We start from the raw sequence: 24482 nt of genomic DNA, 5'->3' as shown, positions 1-24482 counted from the left end.
TAGTGCAAATAATAAAGAAATAACGGGAATGTTGACACCGAGTAAGGAAGAGGGCGAAACACAGTTCACCTGATCCTTGAGGGTTTGTTGCTGCCTGTTTACGGCTCAGATTTTAGCTGCCTCCTGTACTGGTAGGAATGTGAGCAGTTAGTTTGACGCGATTTCTTAATTTCTCCTCTTCATAGGTTAATTCTCTAACTAGGAGCAGTTTAGTGCACTCTAGCATTCCATCTTTCCTGTAGACACAGCAGATCACTCACAGTCTGGGAAAACTATGCACATTCCATCGGTAGCCTTTCTGAGGGCCTGTGCTGAGTTCTTCAGATTCATGTCATTGTTGGCAAACGTGCTCTTAGTCCCTTGGACTGATTTTACATGGAGCATATTAAACAAATGTGGTGCCTGACCCTTCGAAAGTTAGCTTTTTCAATTGACTCTTATTTCTCTAGGTAGGCCCAGAAAAGAGCAAAACGCATGTGCTACCCAAGTCAGAAAGATGGCACCAGCATCTTTTATTGACATGAAGTGATGTCCAGTCTACTTGGAAATGCCCGCATTAGCAAGGGGACAGAGCGCCTTCCATTTATATTTAGAAGACAGTGACTACAGTGAGGAAATTATGCAATATAGGCAATTGATTAGGAAATGTAAGACAAAAACATACTACACTTGCCAAATCAATTTCCTAGATCTCCTGAATTATCCAATAATTAGATAATCTTTTACTTTGGAAATGCAGATTTTATATGTGTAATTATTTGTTTTAACCACTGTATTCCCAAGCTGTATTCAGTGGTAACACACAGCCTGTTCAATTTGTACTCTATTTCTGTTAACTAGATAGGATTAATATCATACTTCTTCTCAAAAGAGAGAGAGGGAGATACAGGTATTTTATAAGATTTGCCACTTTCATAGAGCTCATCAGTGGTTATTATAATAATCAAAGTGAATAAACTTAGATTGCTCTTATACAATAGATATGTTTTTCAATGGAAGTGTAAAACCCATTTTTGAAAGCAAATCACATTTTAACTGCATTCAATTAGGGAAAACTCTCCACTATTTGAACAAATCGTGTGTCACATTCATTTATAAAGTAAAGAATATTTTGTTTCTCCTTAATTTATGTATGTTTCAACTTTAAATGTTTGTATATCAGAGTTCTTAGAGGCAAGAGCATATACCTATGGGAAATATATTTGCTTTTAAACATGTGATGAACTGAAAGTTTGACCTTCTCCCTCTGCACTGCTTTGAAGAGAGGCATCAGAGGGGAAGCTAAATGGGGAAGACACGCCTGGAATTAGAGAGGATGGGGACGTCCATGTCATTCGTGAAGGCTGAGGAAATGTTAGAAAGCTTGAGGATTTCTGTGCCATAGAGCCAGGCCAGTGCAACCCAGAGTTACAACTCTGATGATATCTGCTCCTTTGTGACATTGGCTGAAACAAACAAAAAAATCACAACCTAAAATTTGAGAGTTATGTTTTATTCGGTGGATAAAACTAAGGACTTAAACCTGGGATCCAGCATCTCAGGTAACTCTGAGAAACTGTTCTGAAAGGTGAAGGGGGAAGTCAAGATATACAGGGGTGTTTGCAACAGAGCCCAAGTAGTCAGAATGTCAAAAGATGACTATTAATAAAACAAAACCAGATATCTCAAGTTAAGGAATTTAGAGCTTTTCTCTGTGTGGGAAGATGCAAGAGTCTGGGCTCACTGAAATCACACCTTTGATGTGGACCTTGGCTCTCTGGGGCTGGTATCCTGTGCCTTCTCATCCTGAGTCTTCCCAGGGCATGCACGCTGGGCTGACGGCTTGATGACTGGCATCCTCTTCCCAGCCTCAGCTCTCACCTTCGGGGGCAGCTGTGGCGTCTGACGGCTGCAGCGTCCATCCCAGCACAGTAAGGATGCCGAGTGGGACCAGCCCCCTCCCCAGCCTTTGGAGCATCTGGAGAAGGGTCCCTTGGCTCAGGGCTCCTCAGCTGCCACGGTCCCTTCTCCTGGCTTTTGTTCTCAGTGCTCATTGGCATCTTTCTCCCTGCCCAGCTCCTGCAGCCATGTTTAGAGCCCTGTGCCATCCTGCAGGTCTTGTTTCAACCTAGCCCTCTGTACTGCTTTTTACTATTTCTATACGCAGCTGCCCACTACAGTTGGTGTTACTCTCATGACAACTAATAGAGTCTGCCTGGCAATGAACTTACCTGTGTTGGCGTCTTTTGTCGCCTGGAGACCTGCATTCCACGGGCTCAGTGACATAACGTGAATCTTTGAACCGCCACTCTTCTCACTGCCGTAGCTTATCATTGTTTAATGTTCTAAACTCTATGACCATATCTGTTGATGTTCCAGCTTGAATAATGTATCATTGACTTTCACAGTGGAACATCTAAGACCAAACCTTGAAAATCATCCCCTGGGTGTTAAGACTTCCTTATGATTCTTGTACTGGTAGGATTTACAGTCGGCCCTCCATATCCACAGGTGTTGTATCTGTGGATTCTACCAAGCACAGAGAGAAAATATTTTTTAAAATTCCAAATGATTTCAAAAAGCACAATTTGAATTTGCTACACTGCGTGTGCGATAAGTCGCTTCAGTCATGTCCCACTCTTTGCAACCCTATGGACTATAGCCCACCAGGGTCCACTCTCCATGGGATATTCCAGGGAAGAACACTGGAGTGGGTTGCCATGCCCTTCTCCAGGGGACCCTCCCAACCCAGGGATCGAACCCATGTCTCCTGTGGCTCCTGCATTGCAGGCGGGCTCTTGACCGCTGAGCCACTGGGAAGCCCACGCCACACTGGCAACTGTTTACTATGCATCACATTTCCATCGCATTTACAATTGTGTGCATAGCTTTTGGGGCTTCCCAGGTGGGCAGTAGTGGTAAAGAACCCACCTGCCAATGCAGGAGAGTCAAGAGGCCCAAGTTCGATCCCTGGCTTGGGAAGATCCCCTGGAGGAGGGCATGCAACCCACTCCAGCGTTCTTGCCTGGAGAATCGCACCGACAGAGGAGCCTGGTGGGCTATAGTCCACAGGGTTGTAAAGAGTCGGACAGGACTGAAGAGACTTAGCACAGTACAACCTAGCTTTTACATTGTACTAGGTATTATAAGTAATGTGGAGATGATTTAAAGTATTTGCGAGGATGGGATGTAGGTTACACGCAATCACTATGCTCTTTTATATAAGGGATTTGAGCACCCCGGATTTTGGTACCAAGGGCAGCCTTGGAGCCAACCCCCCCGTGGATACTGAGGGGAGGCTGTAGTAGACTTGAGGTCCTTACTGGCCAGTTGAAAAGCCCTCCAGGCATGTATACCCAGGTTCTTGATTGGCTTATATGTCTAGGCTGTGACTCTTTCCAATAAGTTCTCAGTGAGTGTAGTAAAGACACAGAAAAGGCACGTATATCCAAATGTTTGTCACTTTTTAGGAGCACCACTTTGTTTCCCAGGAGTTTCTGATAGGCAGTTATGTAGCCTAATGGTACATACACGTGAATATTGATGTATACAGTCAAAGGTCAAATTTATGGGGAGGTGGAGACATCTTGGTGCTGAGTCGTCTAAGGACAGCATAGGCTACATATGTGAGAATGTTTTTATTGCAAGAACATTTGGAGACTTTTACATTTATATTTAAAATGAAATTATTTGTAAACATTTTTGCTGTAACTCTTGTTGTACTAAATTATAATCAGTGTGCCATTCCAGTGAGTACCAAGATACAGAGCTTCCCCAAGGGTATCGCTTACCCAGTTCTGACCATCCTGGGTAAGAGAATCCTACTTTAAGGGCTGAATTTACAGTGTCTGAGACATAATAAAGCTTGTGTGTGTATACATGAATGCACAAGGTTACCTGGCAGTTAGAACAGATTAAAAACAAGTCTTGTAAAATTCCAAGTATTTTTTTCTGTTTTAAACTACATTGCACTAGAAAGCATTCTTTGAGGAGCTGGCCGTTAAAATCAACATGTGACCAGATGTGCGTCTCAGGAATGTCATATTACAAAACATGTTCACTAACTATATCTTGAATGAATGGAAAAAAGGCTGTGTCTGTCTTTTAGACACTCCATCATTCTGTGAGCTTAACAGACAAAATCTCATTAACACCGAATGCATGGGAGCATGAGAAATGTGTAATGTTCTTAATTTCTTATTAAGTGATTTGTGTTTATTGAAAATTGACTTGAAGGTACACTGAGCATAATTCATAATATTGGGTTTAGGTGAATCTAGATATCTGAGTCTTTTCTGTACTTAGAATGTGCTTACAAATGCACTGTTGGAATACAGGGTGGGAAGAGTGATAGCTTATTCCTGGAAGGATTTGCTGAAATAAGAAGATGAGTTAGACTTGGGGCGTCTTTCCTGTGCCTTTTAGGTCTGTGTGAATTGTGCAAGGCCCTTATTTTTGCAGGCACGCTTCGTACGTGTCTACAAGCAGATGAGAGGCAGTGAGGGCACTCAGGGGCTGGTAGAGGCAAATGTGAATCCCGTTTTTTTCGCTGTTAACTCATGAGGCCTGCTGGGTAGCAGCAGGCACTAGCAGACATTTAATTGTGTGCTAGGTAAGGCTGGCACAGCTCCAGCATCACAGTGGAGTAAGAATTACCCTAATCAGCTGGGATATACTGCATATATTGATTAGAGTTGGATTTTGTTATGCAAAAAAAAAAAAATCTTTATAAATAGTGGGAAAGTAATTGAGAGTAATTAAAAGGCAGAGAGTTAACTCACAGTTCTTTAGATGAAAAGGCATTTTGATCCTTTGCTTCCATGCAGATTTCTGGGCAGGCTGGAGCAGATTGTGAGTTCCATGTCTGAATGGTGGGATGACTGTCCCACCGCCCCAGAAAGAGACTGAATGGGCAGGCTGTGTACTTGAGGTACGGGGGACCAAGGTCTAGCAGCTTCTTCTCGGTGGCTCTTTGCTGTGGGAAGCCTTCTTCTTTATTTGAGTCTGGGGGCTTTTCCTTTCTTTTGCTTGGCCTCACTAATAGCTTTTGGTTATTATTAATATCCCTGATGAGAACTGAATTGAGATCCCAGTGTCCTAGTGAACACTGATGGGAACATTAACCACACCGGAATTACCTAGAATTTCAGCGTGTTTTGTCATTGCTTCCCTCTTTCCTTAAACTAAGAAGGCTTTGTAGTCATTTGGTATCACGGAAGCTACTTCATCTCTGGAGTGATGACCTGAATAGTTATATGCCTGGAGAATTCCATGGACAGAGGAGCCTGGCAGGCTACAGTCCATAGCTTCGCACAGAGTCTAATATGACTGAAGCAACTTGGCACACACACACACACACACACACACACACACACACACACACACACATCCTTTCTTGCTTCCTAGTCCTTTCATTCATATGCAATGTCTGCCACAAAAATATATGCACAAAATACCTGCCGGCTGGATGGGTGAATGGTCTGCTGCTGTATACATTTGGGATGCTGGCATGATTTAGCATCTTTGTGAGAAGTTGTAGATCACGTATTGTGGAGTTCCAAGATCATTATGATCAGAGATCATGAATAACAAGGAGGCAAGGGGAATGGGGTATGGAAGAAGAAAGGGCTAAGGTTTATTGAGCATTTACTATATCAGGCTCTTTGCATATGTACTTTCCTTCCATCATCTGTCATGTTCTGGGAGGTGGTTGTTGGCATCATCATTTCACAGGGGACAAATACATGACCAGGAATTGAACCAAGGTGACAGACCTTAATTGGCAGGGTCAGGATTTGAACCAACAGCCCTAGTTGATAATCAGGCCTCTCAAATGAAGCTGTACAAGTCCCCTTATCAGCAGAGGGGGATGGTCTCATACTGTCAGAGCTTGGTGGGGGAGCCCAGAGATAGGCCATGAGCATCAGGCAGGCCTTCTTTGAAGGCCGAGTGTTTTTCTACAAACATTTATGGGAATTTTACAGTCTCTTCCATAATGTGTTTGGTTAAATGTGAAATCATATTTTAAATTACTTGGTTATCAAAGTACCAATATACTTAATTTTTCTGTCCTAAATCTTTACTTACAATGGACCCACCTAAAGTTGCTCCTCCTGTGTCCTCTGGGACTCCTATGCGCGTTCCATGAAGAGAGAATAAGAGCTGGAAGTTTGGTTGGAAAAGGGATTAAGGAACCTATCTTGAAATTTTGTTCCATTCAAGTGTAGTGTTTTACTTAGATTGCATGTGTATTTGCAGTGACCTGGGGCTGTTAGTGAGGAGAAGGGTGCTAAAACTTCCCATGACTTTGTCTTGTTTATCCAGGAGATTTAAGCATCCTGATGCAACTGCTGTGAATCCAAGTTTGAGAAGCAGGCGCAGAACCACACTTCCCTGCATTATTTGAATGATAATTATGACGCCCAAAACAGTTGCTGTGCCTGTGACTAATTGGTCCGTTATAAATGGCATTTTATCCTAGTTTTACTGTATGTATGATAAAAGCAGACACTTATAGCAGACACTTATAGCAGACACTTGAGAAAAGGAGAATTTGGATTAACAATCCTTGAAAAACAGAATACTCCTAAAGTTCCACTGGTCAGCAGGCACTGAATTTATGGAAGATTCTTAGAAAATAATTCGTGACAATATTAATAATAACTGGCATTTTTTAGAACTTTACCATTTATAATTCATCATTCATTTTTGCATTTGCTTGCCACAGCTAACATTGATAAGAGATTTATATATAGTATCTCATTTACCTACCAGCAACTCCTTGAGGCAGGTATCATCATTTTCTCTACAGATGAAGAAATCGGGGCACAGAGCTGGCAAGTGACTTGCCCAGGATGACACACTTTGGCAGGTGTCAGGGTCAGGATTCAAGTTCAGCTTTGTCTAACTATATAATCTGTGCTCTTTATCCCTCCACTGGGCTACCAGCTGTTTCTCTCCTTGGTGGAGTTCTGAGTTGCTGGCCTGTCGTCAGCCTCGGTCATAGTTTATAGTGACCCTTAGTTATCCTGGGCTTCCCTGGTGGCTCAGATGGTGAAGAATCTGCCTGCAATGTGAGAGACCTGGGTTTGATCCCTGGGTCGAGAAGACCCTCTGAAGAAGGGAATGGCATCCCATTCCAGTATTCTTGCTTGGAGAATCCCCACAGACAGAGGAGCCTGGTGGGCTACAGTTCATGGGGTCACAGAGAGTCGGACAGGACTGAACAACTAACACACAGTTATCCTGTGGAAACATCCAGATGTCTCCAGACTACAGTATCCTTGAAAACATCTGCCGGTGCATGCAAATCTGGTTTGAGTTTCTAAAACTTGAGAATGCAACTCAGGACAGAGGAAGCAAATTGAGTCCCTCTAGAGGGACATAGGAAGAGCTGAGATGTTCCCTCTTGAAAATTAGTTTTTCTTTCCAGGATAATATGGCAACACAGAGGAAATAGAAAGGTTAACCAGTACCCATAAATGTGGGTTGTTGCAACCTTGCTGGAACTAACCAGAATTGCTGTGCTGATATGAGTTGATCTGATTCCTGGGAGTTGGGCTATTAGATTCCCGGTGACCATCATACAGTTATCCGTGGCGCTCGCTTACCCAGGACAGTTAGCAGCAAGAAGCTGGAAATCTGCTGTTTTCTGACTTTGATTTCTCAGCTGAATGTAAATAAAAAGATGGAAGATAAAAATGCAGAAAATTGCATTAGCTTGATTAGGGGCTTTATTTGCATAAAAGAGTCTTTGAATTACAATTACCCTCTGGCTTTGGACCCCGGCTCTTCTTGCCTTTTTATTATCCGTTCCAAGGTCGTTACTAAAAGGCTTCCCGTCTCATGGACAAAGACTTACTGAAATATTAATTTCATTGCCCGAAGTAGATTCATATGGTCTGTTGAATAACTCGAGGTTCTGTCAAAATCACAAAGTGAAAGAGTTATTCTTATGCCTTTGGAAAGGTGGTTCAGGAATTTAACAGGCAGCTAAAACGCCACTCTCATTTTGCCTGGGTTGTTGACAGAAACGGGTAAAACTCTTTATGTTCTTTGTTAATTACAGCAGTGAAACAACCATCACTGGGTAAGTTGCATCTTTAAGGCATCAGGCAGGAAATGTTTTTGTTTTATTTTCCTTTAATTGCACTGTGACTGGATATAGATTTGCTGCTTCAGACTCTGAGAGGGAAATGAACTTGTGCCATTTGAAGTTTGGAAGTATTTTTTTTTAAAGTACAGGTAGAGCTTGAATATTCATTATTTTAATACATGCCTTTTCAGTTTGTATCTGTTTTAACACAAACTTGACTTCAGTACTGTTTTTTTCATTGTTCTTTTGCAGCTTGGACTGTATATGTAATTTAATCCAATGTATTTAATAGAAGTTGCATTCTTCAATGGTAAGAGCCCTCCAGTCTCCCTTAGTGGTAGCTAATGATAATAATACTTGCAAGCACAATTCTTTAAAGCAAACTAAAGCAAAACAAAAACAAACCCCAAACTGCAGTTGAAGGTTTTTGCATCATTACAGGCAATAGCCTAAGGCTGTGACAGATAAGCTTGGTGAGAGTTTGGCTTGTTTTATTGACATGTTGTTTTGTCTGTTGTGAGTAGACAGTCTTTATTCTTAGCCCAAGTAATACACATCAGTTGACAGAAGCCAGCAACTTACTTACCTGGTCTCACTTTGGAAATATGCTTGGAAGCTACTATTTTATTGTTCTTTTCGGCTGGTTTTGCTCACAGAGTGACTCAGTAGCTCTCTCCATAGCTGTTTCCCAGCCTATTTTATAATCCGTACTTGTTCCCTCGCTGCCCCCCCCCACCCCATCCTTGCACTGCTGGAATCATTTCTGTTTTACTTTAAAAACCAGTGTGCTAAATGTCACAACAAAATAAAGCATGGGTTAGAAACAGCATTGCGGTTGCAGACTTAACGCCTTTGTGACATCTCATTGCTATGCAAATGAGATTCAAGGAGGTCATCTCTTTAGCAGTCACTCTAGCCCTGGTATCTACTTGATATTCCTTGGCCAAACTTCCTAAGCATTCATTACTGAACTGGCCTAGGTGTTTAACTGTTTGTTGACTTTGAACCTGCTAGTCGAGGCTGCTTGAGTTCAACAGCTCCTTCTTTAGTGGATGTTTTCATTTTAAGGACCTCTTTGCAGCTCCACACTGCTTCTCAGACTGTGGGTACCTCAGGAAACCCATACTTCTGTTTACAAGATACACTTGTTTTTATGCCAAGACAGTATTGGGAAAGCTCATTTGTGGTGTTTCCTTTGCTGTCTCAGGTATTTTTATCTTTGCTAGCTGCTATATATTTAGGTAGATGTTTTATTCACTTGCATCTGTCACAAATTCTTGCAGATACTCTGTAGAAAAATGTGTGTCTGGGCTGGTAACTGTTCACATAATACTTCCTTTAAAATTAATTGTTCACAGTTCAAACTTGATTTCATCTGATTTTGCAGATACGTTAATAGTAAGTACACCTGTTACTAAAGGCGGTGGAATCTGATTTGAATTCTCTAAGAACTTTAATGAGTACAGATTATTGCTGGTATTACATTTGCTTGGTTAAAGAGAGTCTTTAATTCACTACTGTGATTTGTTCTTTTTAAAAAAATATGATTATAAAAGTATGATCAATTTGTCTCATAATTCCAGTTTTGAAGGAGGCTTTTGCAGTTTGAGCAACTGGCCATATTTTAAATGCCTGATTCATTAAGTCATTATTGTCTCAGTGGTTATGTCAATATAGTGGGTTTTCTTTACACACAGGCAGATGCTGAGCTGGGTATACACTGAGTTCTGAGATTTTGGCTAGAATAACTGCTAACTCAAAGAAAACACACCTTACACTCGGTATAAGAAGGCCTAGGCATCTGGAGAAGAGCATTCATTTGACACCTCGCTCCCCTCCACATGAAGAATTGAAACGTTGACATTGATGAGAGCGGTGATTTGAGCAGCTCTGTGTTCACATGAGAATTCCAGAATAAGGATTTGACCCCTTTCATGGATTAACAGATGTCTTTGGATTAAGGTACTGAATCAACTACAATAATTTTTTAAAAGCTATTTTGGCCTTTTATAAACCAGTACCTTTCAAAGTGTCATATCTGACTGCCTACTGGCGTGAAGGACTGCTCAGACGTCTGATAATGACAGGTTATCTGGAATTCTGCTGAGAGTGGCATTACACCTTCATGATTTTGATCAAGGGCAGTAGAAAACGACTAGTTGTTAAAATAGTGGAACAGTATTTCCAGGGCTGGTTCGATGCAGGATTAGCGTGAAAGCTTAGCCCCACCCTTCTCTGTGCTTTTCTGCCTCCTCTCCTGTTCTTTACTGGATCATAGACATTCACGGTGCTCCTGTTACACTCTGCGACTTGCTGGGAGCTGGGAGAGTTGAAGATGTAAATACAACACTGTTCTTGGCCTCTGGAAAGCTAAGATACGGGGGTGAGATAAGGCCCACCAGGAACCGTCAAGGAATAAGTCATGGTTTTGCTACAGTGGCTGTGCTCTGCTGGTTTGGATACAGAAGTGTTTTCTCTGAACCTCCCCTGGCAGTTGATTTCTCATCTGTCTCTTATGAACACCTCTGAAGGCAGCAGGAGAAAGGGACGACAGAGGATGAGATGGCTGGATGGCATCACTGACTCGAGGGACGTGAGTTTGGGTAAAGTCTGGGAGCTGGTGATGGACAGGGAGGCCTGGTGTGCTGCGATTCATGGGGTCGCAGAGAGTGACTGAGCGACTGAACTGAACTGAAGGCAGGACTCCCTGTTCAAGGCTGGAAGATCCTGATACAGACCATGGGTGGCCAGTTATCTAATAACTAATGCTTGAAGAGTCCAGTTTCTCAACCTGATGCTCCTGATCTATCCTGACAATTGCTATTTATTCAAGGAACACTTAGAAAGAAATCTTATTTAGGGGTGTGTTACGAAAAGTGTTAGTTAGTTGCTCTGTCACGTCTGACTCTTTGCGACCCCATGGAGTGTAACCCACCAGGTTCCTCTGTCCATGGAATTCTCCAGGCAAAAATACTGGAGCGGGTGGCCATTCTCTTTGCCAAAGGATTTTCCTGGTTCAGGGATTGAACCCAGGTCTCTTGCATTGCAGGCAGATTATTTACTGTCTGAACCACCAGGGAAGCTAGGAAACAGAATACATTATTTTTAGAGATTTTTTTAAAAATTGTTTTGAAATCTTTTTTTGTAAAGAGGCCCTCCAACTTATTGTTTTATCAAGAGACGGATATCATTTATGAGTTGTAAATTTGGATTGACCAAAGAGTGGTCGATATTTTAAAATCCGGGGATAACCTGAGTTGGTCTGCAGACCATCTTGCTGCCTGGCAGCTACCCTTTCTCCATGGCCTTCATTCTCCCACCTCAGCCAAGTGCTGAGTGTAGGACCTGTTGAACTGAAATCAGCCAATATTGATTAAAATGAAAAGAGGAGACAGAGCTAGAGAATGTAGAAGCTACAATGAGATAAAGTCTGAATATCATTTGTCTCTGCTGTCATTGTTTCCATTAGCACAGATGACTCAGTGGAATTCTTTCAGGTGTGGGTGAATTATCACAGTGGTAAGTTTTCTTCTGGGGCTTTTGAGGGAAGTTTTAAAAATGAGTTCACTCGGAGTGAAGAGTTAGACAGAAATGTTCTTTGCTGGAAGCCCTGGTTTTTGTTGTTGTTGTTGTTTTTAATTGCCTTGCTCTATGTTTTAGAAAACTGTCAGAAAATAAAAAATTAGCAGGTCAAACATTTTGCATCCTCCCCAATCCATTGTTTCAGAAAGCGGCTTTCTTTTTGCCAGAGATGCTGGTTGATAGACTCTTCTACGTTCACTGTTGTCATCAGGGTTCGTAAACCCAACGTTAGAGTTCTCTCTGGATCCTTGGCCGGCTAATAGGGTAAAATGCTACCAGATGAGCCATAAGGCTTCGGTCTGTGGTCCCAACCATAAGCCAAGGACTTTAATTTTAGATCCAGATTCCAAATCATGAATTTTTCACTGAGTATGATTTTTTTAAACTACGGATCCAATCTTTATTAAAATGCCTTAACATAGTAAATAACAGCTCTCTTACTGTTGATTATATACAACAATGGATAAAGACCAGAGTTTAAAGAAATGAGCACCCGAGTAAATTTAAGGCCTTTATCTTTCTGTTGTGATTCATATGTCAACCCTTTTCTTATACATAGACTTGATTAGAATGCTCCTTTCTGCCTTACAATTTTTCCCTCAATTCTAGGGTCAGAATCTCTTTTTGGGGAAAATTTAGAAGAGGCCTTTGAAGTAGCTTAGCCCCAAAAGACCTTGGAACTGTTAACTGTCATAAGAAGAGGGGAGGGATATTTTTGAAATGTGAGAATTTGGGGGTAATTGTATTGTTTTACAGTGTGTTTATGTCGTTGAGTTCCTGATTGAACTCTGTACTACTCGAGTAAAAATTTACTCTTTTATATTCACTTTATAGCTCTTGCTAGGTGGAGTAAATAAAAGCACAAATCTCTAATTGAATTTGAATTGAACAACCAGCAATTCTTTTGCATAAGTATATCCCCAATATTACATGAAACATATTTTTATCTGTCCATTCAACTCCTGCACAGATCACAGTTCATCCTATAGAGAGTATTGAGAAGGGGTTTGTTGAATGACTGAATGAGCCTCCAAGGGGAAATATCCAGGCGTTAGTTCAAAATGCTAACTTAGAGCGCAGTAGAGCTTGACTCAAGAGTTGCGGTCACATGCAGGGTTGGCACTTGAAGCGCTGGAGATTGTCTAGGGTCATTGTGTTGACCTAAGGTTCTTAAGGGGCTTCCCAGGGTGGCACTAGTGGTTCCTTAACCCACCTGCCAATGCAGTAGACTTAAGAGACGTGGGTTTGATCCCTGGATCAGGAAGATCCCCTCGAAGAGGGCATGGCAACCCACTCCAGTGTTCTTGCCTGGAGAATCCCATGGACACAGGAGCCTGGCGGGCTACAGTCCCTGGGGTCTCAGAGAGTCAGACACGACTGAAGTGACTTAGCGCACACGCACACGAGGTTCTTAAACTGCAGTTTGTATCAGAATCTCCGGGAGGGTTTGTGACATAGATTCCTGTGACCCACTCCACAATCCACGATTTTGTAAACTTGCGGTGGGGTTCAGGGACTGCTTATCCAGCAGGTTTCCAGTTTACATCCGTGCTCCTCATCTGGAAGCACACTTTAGGAGCTAGAGCCTACACTCTTAGAGAGGGAACTGCAAAGGTCTTAGGTAAAGGCCCGAGAGTAAAGAGTTTAGGCTCTGTCGGCTGGACTGTCTCACCCTGGCTGGGCCTCCTGCAGCTGCTGTAGGTGGTGTGTAAATGAACGAATGGGCTGTGGCTCTGTTTCAGGCAAGCTTTCTTTACCAGACTAGGATGCTGGCCTGATTGGGCCCCTGGGTCAGCCTCAGTTTGCAGCCCCTGCTCTGGGCTGCAAGAAAGGTAAGCACTGAGGATGTCCAGGTTTAAAAGCCAAGTGGAAGAAAAGGAAATGGAGGACGAATGATCTGAGCCATGGTAGGGTACCCGGGCAAGTGGAGTAGCCCCAAAGCCAAGGAAGCGGAACTTCACAAGAGTGGACGCCTGATCACCCTTGTCAGTTGCCTCCAGGCAGCCAAAGCTGCCGGAGGAGATGGAGGCTGGGAGAGGCCTCTGGATGGGCAGTTAGGCTATAATGACACTGCTGACTGAAGTAGTCTGAATGGAACAGTGGGAGAGATGCGCCAGATGGCGGAGGGGGGAGGGAAGGAGCTGGAGGCAACAAGTGTGGAGGCCCCTTTCGGGAAATTTGGCCGTGAAGGACATGAGGGCGTTGAGGCCCTCAGAAGATGGTGCCCACCGGGTTGTGCACAGGGAGTGAACAGGGAGCGGATGAAAATCCAAGAGAGGAGAGAGCGTTAAGGGAGAAAAGTTGTCAAGGCAGCAGTGGGAAGGCAGTGAGAGAGCCCGTGGAGACTGCCCGGGACAGGAGAGGGAAATGCTTCCTCTAGGACAGGAGTGGGTGAGCTCGCTCTGTCCCCTGGAAGGAAAGAGACTTCCCGACCCACAGCCTTGGTTTCTTTGGAAAGGCTGGGAGCTCGGCAAGAGTGAAGTGCCTGGGAAGCAGGGATTTTAAGGAAATTGTGATGGTTTGGAGTAGGCAGTACTGCAGAAAGTACCACATTTACCGTGCAGCGTGGAGACTCTGCTGGGCTGGAAGCTTATTTGTGGGCATCCAGAGTCAGACACGACTAAGGAACTAATACACACACATCCCCACCCCCACCACACATATGTCACTCTGACACATGGGACTTTCCTGTAGTCTTAGCGGCCTGGAAAATGCAGAACGTGGAACAGACTGAGGGTGATGCCGAAATTGCAGGTTGTCAAGAGATGTTGGTCAGAAAGGCATGAGCTGATAGAACTGGAGATGCTTGTGAATGGGAATATGAAGAAAAACAAAGTGGACGTGGAAAAGGAAAGGAACCCGAGAGTGTCACAGGCTAAAGTCTTGGTGAAGATGAAGAGGAGCAGGTGTGGAGGGAGGTGAGAGGGGGTTGAGGCGGGTCGGAAGCTACTAGAGACGCTGGGATTTCTTAGTGGTTTCGGGGATGGACAATCCCAAGGGTTTGGGGTGTGGCTGTGGAATCAGGCTCTGAAGCTGAGCTGAAGGGTGTATCTTCAGGGATTGAGGTGAATATGCTGGGTAGGTTAGCTCGGTGGATTTCTTTTTTAAGCATTGATTTATTTTAGTATTTGGCTGGGCCGGGTCTCAGTTGCCTCACGTGGGATCTTTCACTGAGGCTGCGGGCTCGGTGGTTGGAGGGCATAGGCATGTGGGCTCTTAGTTCAGTGACCAGGGGTAGAACGTGGTCCCTGCACTGGCTGGGGCACTGTTTAACCACTGGACCACCGGAGAAGTCCCAGCAAGGTGGGTCTTAAGTCACTCAAGATCGTGGCGGGAGAGGAGACAGCTCTTGTTCCAGCAGGGGACCTGCTCCTCTTCGACCCGAGGGAGCCTGCAGACGGCCTTCTTCTGGTCTTCGTGAGGCTCTGCAGCCCTTGCTCTTCTGGTCTGTCTCTGCCTTTGCTGGCTGTGGCGTGTCTTCTCGTGGCCACTGGTCAGTGTCCTCATCCGCCCCACCCCCCACCCCCGGGGAAGAGGCAGGAAGAAAGATGATACACCAACACGGCACCGCCTCTCGGGTACTTCTCCGTTGGTAACTTGAACTTCCATCACTATTTTTTGCAGATCAGAAGAGAGCTGCTTTCCAGTTTCCGCAGCGAAAGAGAGAACAGTCTTTCTCCCTAAGTTGTTGCCAAATTGTTGGGCATTGTTGAACATTTACTGATACCTTCGAGTCTGTGTTGTGACTACCTTCTTTGAGGAAGCCTGTCTGTTGTAAAATATTTGGGCTCACTTATTTTTTTACCAGCTTTTGGTTGCAAATTACCTTCTAAAAGGAACTGGATCCTTTTCTACTAAAAAGTGCAAGTTCATGTATGATAACTTTAGTAAACTAAATAAAAATAACACTTAAATGAAAATTTAAGAGGAACCTAAAAGAAATAATTAAATGGTTTCTCTCTAGAGAAGTTTCTTCTCATTGGCCCCAATCCTTCCCCTTTTCTCCTCTTTTTCTATACAACCATTATTTTTTCGCCTACAGAAAAGAGGACTGTGTTTTAAATTTACCTTTGTTTCTGAGGTTTTCTGTTTTTTTTTTTTCTATAGGCATGGCTTGATTTATATCTCATGCTGTCTCCTGTATCAGTTGAAAAATCAGAGAAAAGGAATTGAAGAGTGTATCATTTTTTAATATTTGAATCATCACATCTCACACTAGGTTTCATTTCTTATACAGATGGCATTATCCTTTGCATATTTTCCCTCCAGTTTGGAATTGCCAAAGGAAAGACTTGAATATGAAAGGTAATGAATGTTGGGGAAACATTATAAGAATAGCTGTCAGATGTTATGAGTACCCTATCTGTTTGACTGGAATGTGTATATGTTTTCCCTTTGACGAAATCTGTGCAGAAAATTTTATGCTGCACTTGACATCCATCAGTATTTTCAGAACTAAAGCATTAAAAATAAATTTAAAGTTTTCTTTCAATACTCTATCCCAACTTTATTTATATTGTCATTGGGGGAAATAATAGATATTGGAAAAAAGGGAAAACAACTGATGTTGATTGTATTCAACAGACAAATAGGATCCCAAAACTGACTACATGATGATGACATTTCTACACACATTTTGGTAAGGCATAGTGTTTGTTTGGCATTTGAATAATCTGTATTAGATAGGCAATTCCTAAGAGACAGAGTGAGTTCTAACACCATAGTTCCATTTGCGATCCTGAAAAGATGTAACAACTATGGCATTTTAGGACTGAAAGAAACTTTAGAGAGAGTCTGTCTTAATCTCCTTTCTTTACAGATCAACTGAAATTTTGAGGGCTAATAAATTTCCCAGGATCGTGAAACTAATTTGGGACCTAGTGAGGGGCTAGACTCAAATATTCTAAAATACAAATTCTGCACACCATCCAGGTCCTGTATTAGTTCCCTGATTGGTCATCTAGGTTTAAGCGCTTTAGCATTTGCAGGCTCAATTTCAAGGTGTGGTAGGCATGTTAGAGGGCTTACTTGTGATTTGAGAATAAGTTAAAGTACCTGCATTTAGCTCACAAAATACAGGAACATTTTGACTGTTCCATCATTCTGGAAACAAACTCTACCCCCTCAGATAAACTTGCAGGGAGTAACTGAGATGAACGTGGTGCTCAGATGGGGAATGGGAGACAGCAACATGGCAGCCTGTCTGTGGCCACCGAGCCACCACCTGCCACTTGAGGAAAAGGGAAAGTGCAGAGGCACACGTCACCCAGGATGTGTCTCTCACTCATCAACCCGTGTTTATCAGAACTGGAGGTCTTCGTAAGAGAACTGAATGCTTTCAATCCAGACATGTCAGTAATTGCGATCGACCGAGCGTTCTGTCACACCTGCCTGCTTTTCTTTCTTTTTCTCTTTACTTCATTACATATTGATTGACTTCTTGGGTTTTACAAGTTCATAAATCACCTTCTTTTAAGAGGCTTTTTGGCTTTTGTGTGTGCAGACTGAGAGTACTGGAAAAGATTGATACTTGAATCACAGTAACAAAGAACTTCATCTTTCCTCTTTCAGCTTCATATGCAAGAGTGAAGCATCAAAAGACAGTGTCATTATGATGAAACCAATTTAAAAGCAGTGGAAACACCTTGTAAAAACCTGGAGTGGTAGCAACCAGCCCTCCTGAGTTTAGTGGAAGCTCTCGCCTTACACTCACGGAGAGATTAAACACATCTGGAGAGACTTCACAACCACGAAAAGAATTCAGCACTAACCATGTCATGAAGTGCCACCCTTGCAAATAATAGCAGATATTCTTAGGTATATACATGCTCAATCATGTCCGACTCTTTGCTGCCCCATGGACTGTAACCCACCAAGTTCCTCTGTCCATGGAGATTTCCTGGCAAGGATACTGGCATGGGTTGCCGTGAGGTCCTCCAGGGCATCTTCCCGACCCAGGGATTGAACCTGTGTCTCATGCATTGCAGGCAGATTCTTTACCACGGAGCCACCAGGGAAACCTGCAGATATTTCTACTTGATTGCAAATCCATAATCCTGGTACAGGATAAAATAGATTTTTGTCTGTCATGGAGGGTTACATTTTATGTGCCCGCAGTAGAATAATAAAAGGCTTGATACCTGTGGTCTCATCTGCTCCTAAAATTTTTTCAAATTCATAAATCTTAGGAATCGAAGTTTGTTACTATACTTTTCGTGAAAAAACAGTCCTTGTTCTCTTTGCTGTGAACATTTTAAATTCCTGTTTTATGGATGAATCCTAAAACAATCACTTCTATTTCTGGATACAAACAGATATTTAAACTCTGTAAGAATTTTTTTCTATTTTTAGCACCTAAGTGTTTTTCATTATAATATAAAGCAGTTATAAGACATTTAAAATTCTTATTTTGCAGATGAATCCTAAAATACTCTTTTTTAAAAAAATTTACTGATACAAAGTGGGATGTTAATGCTGAAGGTATAGTCTCCTGTTTTTGGCATCTAAGCATTTTTTATGATAATATAAAACACGTACGTGGGACTTTTATGGAAAGGCCTATGAAATTGTATAATAATAATGTCTATTGTCCCCTTAAATAACAAGGAAGTCTACTTTGTAGATTGGTCGCCCAGCATTAGCAACAAAAAAATCATATTCCAGGCATTCTTTCATAGCTGATTTAATTTGGAGATATTCAGTCATTCCTTTCTGAATTAATTTAATTTCTGACAGCCAGTTTAATGCATCAAAAGGGAAAAAGAAAGCAAAAACTGCCATTGAGGTTGTCTGTAATTAATAGAGCTGACTTCTGAAGCACTCCAGACCACTAAGCCCTCACATGTGAGAAGTGGCTTATTCTGAAGGGACCGTGCTTTGAAAGAGCAAAACAATTGAGGCTGGAGAAGAGAGGCTGGGAACCAGTGTATTCTTTGGTGATTCCGAGCCACGGTTTCTATTTTCTCTGTGAGGGGGAGGCAGAAGGAGGAGGGGCAATGTTCTGGGAATAGCTGTCTTTTCTTCACAGCGTTTGCAAACAGCATTTCCAGGCAGAAGTGTGTCTTCTGCGCTAGTTTAGTAAAATGACATGAACGCTCACGAGGTTGCTATGGAAGGTCCCATCCATGAAGTGAGGTGATAAATGGTGGCCGTATTTACTGTGGGTCTGTCACTGGCTGCAGTTCACGTGGTGTTTTCTTGAGATGGTTTTTACTAAATAAACAGAGCCAGAGAAATTCCCTTGAAACCAGAATCTGAAAAACCAAAACGAAGTGTGTTTCAAGACTTTAGTACAAATCAGCATCCTTGTTACCTGAAAGGCAGCACTGTGATGGTACAGGTGGTCTCAAGTAAGCGTCCTCACCTCTGGCCACTGCTGGTGATCCTGTCCTTCATCTTTATAGATGAGGAAACTGAGCCTGAGGTAGGCGCCTGCGTTCCACATATGGTGAGTAATGGAAACCAGGTATGTTGCAATCACAGTCTTTCTTCAAAATCTATAGAATAGGTACTTACCTGGTGGTCCCAGTGGTTAAGAATTCACCTTGCAATGCAGGGGATGCAGGTTCGATCCCTGCTCCAGAAACTAAGATCCCACATCCTGTGAAGCGACTATGCCTGAGTACCACAACTAGAGAGTCTTGAGTGCCGCAGCCAAATAAATATTAAAAAAAAAAACAAACTGTAGAATGTATCAGGTTATACTAGTTGAATTCATCCAATTATTCATCTTAATTTTTTAAGGGACTTTTAGACGTTTAGGAATCTTTAACATTTAAGGAGACATCAGAGGATGAGATGGCTGGATGGCATCACTGATGCAATGGACATGAACTTGGGCAAACTTCGGGAGTTGGTGATGGACAGGGAGGCCTGGTGTGCTGCAGTCCATGGGGCCGCAAAGAGTCGGACACGATTGGGTGACTGAACGACAATAGCATTTAGACATAAAAGCTGGCATTCAGTTGTTAAAACAAGGAAAAAGAATTGATGGAGTAACTGAAATACAATGACTTCATGGTTTTCCACAACCAGATATTTTTTCTACCCTGGTTTTCTTACCTCTTATGTCTCCAGTAACATGTTTAAGGAATTCACATTTATTTTAGTATTAATGAAAGTAAAAATTAATTTAAAAGAGATGAATCTGTGGGAAAAGGCCAAAAATTATATTTCATAATTAAAAATTGCCTTTTCGGCAATTCACTGAATGAACATGAAATTTGAGTGCCTACTTTGTTCCAGGCTTTCTGACGCTGCCAGGGATACATGGGGATGAGACAGGCAAAGTCTTGTCCTCATGAAACTTACAGTTTTTTAAGGGAAAATATAGCTAATAACTAGATTTGATTTCTTTTTATCCATGTGAATTAGCTGTCATTTGGAAAGACTCTAGGAACAAGCAAACTGATGTGTTGATAAGTACTATTAGTTTACTTGGGAAAATCTTCTCTCCTGTTTTGCTTTAACAAACTTGAAATTTCCATATAAGTAATTGGTTACTTTTTAAAATGTAATTAGATTATCTGGAGTTGCATAGTACTCTTTTTATTTTTTTTTAATTGAAGTATAGTTGATTTAATGTTGTGTTAGTTTCAGGTGTATAGCAAAGTGATTCAGTGACATCTATGTGTACACACACACACACACACACACCCTCTTTTTCAGACTTTTTTTCTCCTTTATAAGTTATTACAAAATATTGAGTAGAGGACCTTGTGCTATATAATAGGTCCTTGTTCATTATCTATTTTATTTATTTTAAAAATTCTTTATTTATTCATTTAGCTACAGCTCAGCACTTGTGGCATGCAGGCCCCACAGCATGTGGGATCTTAGTTCCCCAACCAGGGATGGAGCCCAAGTTGCGTGCATTGCAAGGTGGATTCTTTACCACTGGCCTACCAGGCGAGTCCTATAGGAGTGTGTATAGGTTAATCCCAAACTCCTGATTTTTTCCTCGTCTCTTTCAACAACTGACACTGGAATGAATAAACAAGGCTTTGAGTGTTGATCACAAATGTGTAAACGCATCAGAAGGCACTTGGTCAGGTGGTGCTTCTAGAAGGCCCTGGGACATCAGCAACCACATATCTGAGGAAAGGAAGGGCCTGAAGAAAGAGCGCAGAAAAGACATTTAGCGACTTTGCCAAAGACCAGCTTTTCACAGCCTTTGGAGCTGAGAGCTCTTTCTCCTAGGTTGAGTATCCACGTCAGGGCTGGGCAGAGACACGGGCGGGACTGGAGGGGATCCTGCAGATCCGCTGCCCACTGTGGCCCCTGAGGGACACAGGCACACAGCTGCCGGGCCGGGAGCTCTAGGACCGTCTCTCAGGGACCCTGTGCTGTGGTTCTTCTTGGCGGGGACATCAAGGAGAGAAGCGGCTTCCTCTAAATCATGCTACTGAACACCTCAAACAGTCTACTGGGCTGCAAGCACAGCGTCGGAGCCTCAGATCACTCCCTTTCCTTCCACAGTTTCTTGGCCCCATCCCCTGAGGGCTCTAAACGTCTCTGACAGCGTGTTAGTGTCAGAGCTGTTTCCTAAGCCATGGTTCCTAAACTTGGCTGTGCATTACAATCAGGGGAGCTCTATGATTTAGATTCCTGGGTCCTGCTGTCTCAAGGCAATTTCCTTGGCAAGAAATAGCAAGTAAGTACAGGTAATCTTTCCAACGCGTGCATGCATGCTAAGTTGCTTCAGTTGTATCCAATTCTTTGTGACCCTATGGACTGTAGCCCACCAGGCTCCTCTGTCTGTGAAATTCTCCAGACAGGAATACTGGAGTGGGTTGCCATGCCCTCCTCCAGGGGATCTTCCCCACCCAGGGATCAAACTTACCATCTCTTACGTCTCCTGCATCGGCAGGCAGATTCTTTACCATCTGAGCCACCAGGAAAGCCCAATCTTCCAATAGCAATCAGTAACTCTCTCTCTCAACTCCTACATCAAATTTGCAGGAAGGGCATCTTCTCTTCACCTCCCTCCTCTACGCCTGCCTGTAAAACGTTGGATGTGGAGTAAGTTGTGTAAGTCACACATATTCCATCTTGCTTTTCCCAGGGGATTTGACTGTCACTCTGAGATCAGTACTCAAGCCCAGGTACCTCCTGCTCTTTCTAAAATCATTGGATATTTTCCTTCTGCTGTTGCCTTTTTGCAAGCAGAATTTTGCAGGCACCCGGGCTTGTTGCATAAATTCAGTCACTCCCAACCCCTCCACCCATCTCATCTCCCCCAGCCCAGCACCAGGGAGCAACCTGGAGGTGTGTCTTTTATTCCCTCTGGGCAGTTGCGAGTGGCCCTGAGCAGGACCTTCACATGTGTGCTCAAGGTTCTCACTATGATGCTCAAGGACTCTCCCTGTCCCATGTTGTTGCTGAGTGGATCTGGGTAATACATCCACTGAGAGGGAGGAAAATTGGTCCATCACACCATAAAGGAGCTTTCCCTTTTCTTCGCCTCCCTGCATCCTAGATGGCTTCTCCTTGTCTTTTTCCCACCGATGCGTTTCAGATTTGGTCCTTGCTCTTTTTGCGGAGAGCTCTCTTCAACTGATGTCAATTGGTATATTTATTTATTTATTTATTTATTTTGGATTAACTCTTATATACTTCATTATTTCATGCAGCACTAAAAAAGAAAAACAAATGCTGCTAATTAAAGTATAAAACAACACTTTTTACCACTTAGAATTTTAAGTGCATACTTACTGAAAGAGCATTTAAACAGATAAATACAGATTTTAACAGATGCCACACTTAGATATAGATATAGTATATATATAGATATAGTTTATATATATATAGTAGATTATATAGTAGATATATATAGTATATAGTATATATATAGTATATCGTAGATATAGTATAGATATAGTATATATATATATATAGTAGATATATATAGTAGATATAGTATATATAGTAGATATAGTATATATATAGTAGTAGATACAGTATATATATATATATATATAGTAGATATATATGTGTGTGTGTATATATATATATATATATATGAAAATATAACTGATATAAATTGGGAACTATATTCCTAAAGCTTTCAAAGTGGTGCCATTCTGAATGGCTTTCATCTCAAAGCCATCAGTGTTCTGTGCCATCAAGAGCATTGGTATTGCATCATTTCATTTCTTAAAAGGATCTTCTATTGTCTCCTGGGTTTTCTTCCAAGCTGCTTATCTTCATTTCTCCAGCTTTAAGTCAGGCACTCTCTGGATTTTATCAGATGTTGTCAACAGAAGATTTTGTAGACTACTTCATGGAGATATAGCCGCAAAGGGTAGATCTGTGGTCCTTTGTCAATTTGAGTGACAGTGAAGCCTGCTATGTTGGGAGCCCCACTGAGGGCCATCTGTCCACTCCAAGTCATCCCAACATGAGGGAATTTTCAGATAAATTTGGGTGCAGTGGGGTCTTAGGTTCTGGGCACATGGAAAACTCATAACCAAATCCTCGCCTTCCAACCACCAGCCTCAGCCCAGAGTTGAAGCCAAAGAGTGAAACTATATTTGTGATGACCTCCTTAGTTAAAAGCATTACCCTCCAGTCTTGCCTCCCTGGTATCACCGGGTAAAGAATCTGCCTGCAGTGCAGGAGACCCTGGTTCAATCCCTGGGTTGGGAAGATACCCTGGAGCAGGGAAAGGCTCCCCACTCCAGTATTCTGGCCTGGAGAGTTCCATGGGCTGTATGGTCTGTGGGGTCGCAGAGAATCGGTGACTTTCCCTTCACTCCTCTTCTTGCTAGTTTTTCCTGCTTATTTCCTTGGTTTCTTCTCTGAGTTGGGATTTTTTTTTTTCCCTAGGTGACAGGACGTGGTGCTTTTGCTTGCTAAGGGCACCTAGGACATATTTATTGGCTCTTTGAAAAGGAAACCAACTGGAAAGGTTTAGGATAATTATTTAGTACTTGGAATTTATAGAGAGCATTTTTAATAGTAATTCAGTTTCTTTTAATGTGAAGTAATAGTGTTCTCAGATGGTGAGAACCTTAAATTGCAAATGTGAGTTAGCCATATTTTTTCTTCCCAGTAGTTTTTGTAAAGGAAACTTTTAAGAAAGTCAGCCTTTGTGGGGATTTTTTTTTTTTTTTTCCTCTTTTTGAACTACAGAAAAGTCCGAGGTAAGTGGTCTGGGCTGACAACAGATTCGAGTCATGGAATCTCAAGTTCGAAGAGATTTAAGAAAGATTGTCCGTCTTCTACTGTTGAATTCTGGACTGAAAAGACCACATTGCAAATTTCTAGATCACTCTGAGAGTTAATTCATTTGGGTTCGGACACTTGAACTAATTCCAGTCAGGTATTGATAGTTTTCTAACCCCTAAAAGCCATGGCCTTCTTTCTTGACATTGAAATTCTCCCTGGAAGCTCCAGATTTGAAATAGATGAAAGCAAAGTTCCCTAACTGCAGAGGAAGAGGGCTCTGAACTAAGGCTTCTTACATCATCCCCTGGTGCTTTCTGCCTTGTATGTGTGCTTCTGACTGAAAGATGGAGAGTGGAGGAAAAGTCGGAATCCAGTAACTCTGCCTGCTCACTGTCATCTAGTAAAACTGTACCATCTTTCCCATGCCAAAGGCCCTATCCTGCACACCCAAATATGGTCATGAGACAAGATTTAAGAAATGTTGACATCCTGAGAAATCCCACAGAAGAATCCAAGATCCTGAGTTAATCAGAGATCAGTTTTATTTTAGTCACCAGACTCTTACTAAGATACAGAACTGTATTAATGCAAAAGAAGGATCTTAAAGGACAAAGTGTAAAAAGAAAGTTTCAAAGAGTTAAGACCTTGACGGCTAGAA

The sequence above is a fragment of the Oryx dammah genome, unplaced genomic scaffold, assembly GCF_014754425.2.
Source record: "Oryx dammah isolate SB20612 unplaced genomic scaffold, SCBI_Odam_1.1 HiC_scaffold_15, whole genome shotgun sequence".
Classification (NCBI taxonomy): domain Eukaryota; kingdom Metazoa; phylum Chordata; class Mammalia; order Artiodactyla; family Bovidae; genus Oryx; species Oryx dammah.
This window is presented reverse-complemented; position numbering follows the sequence as displayed.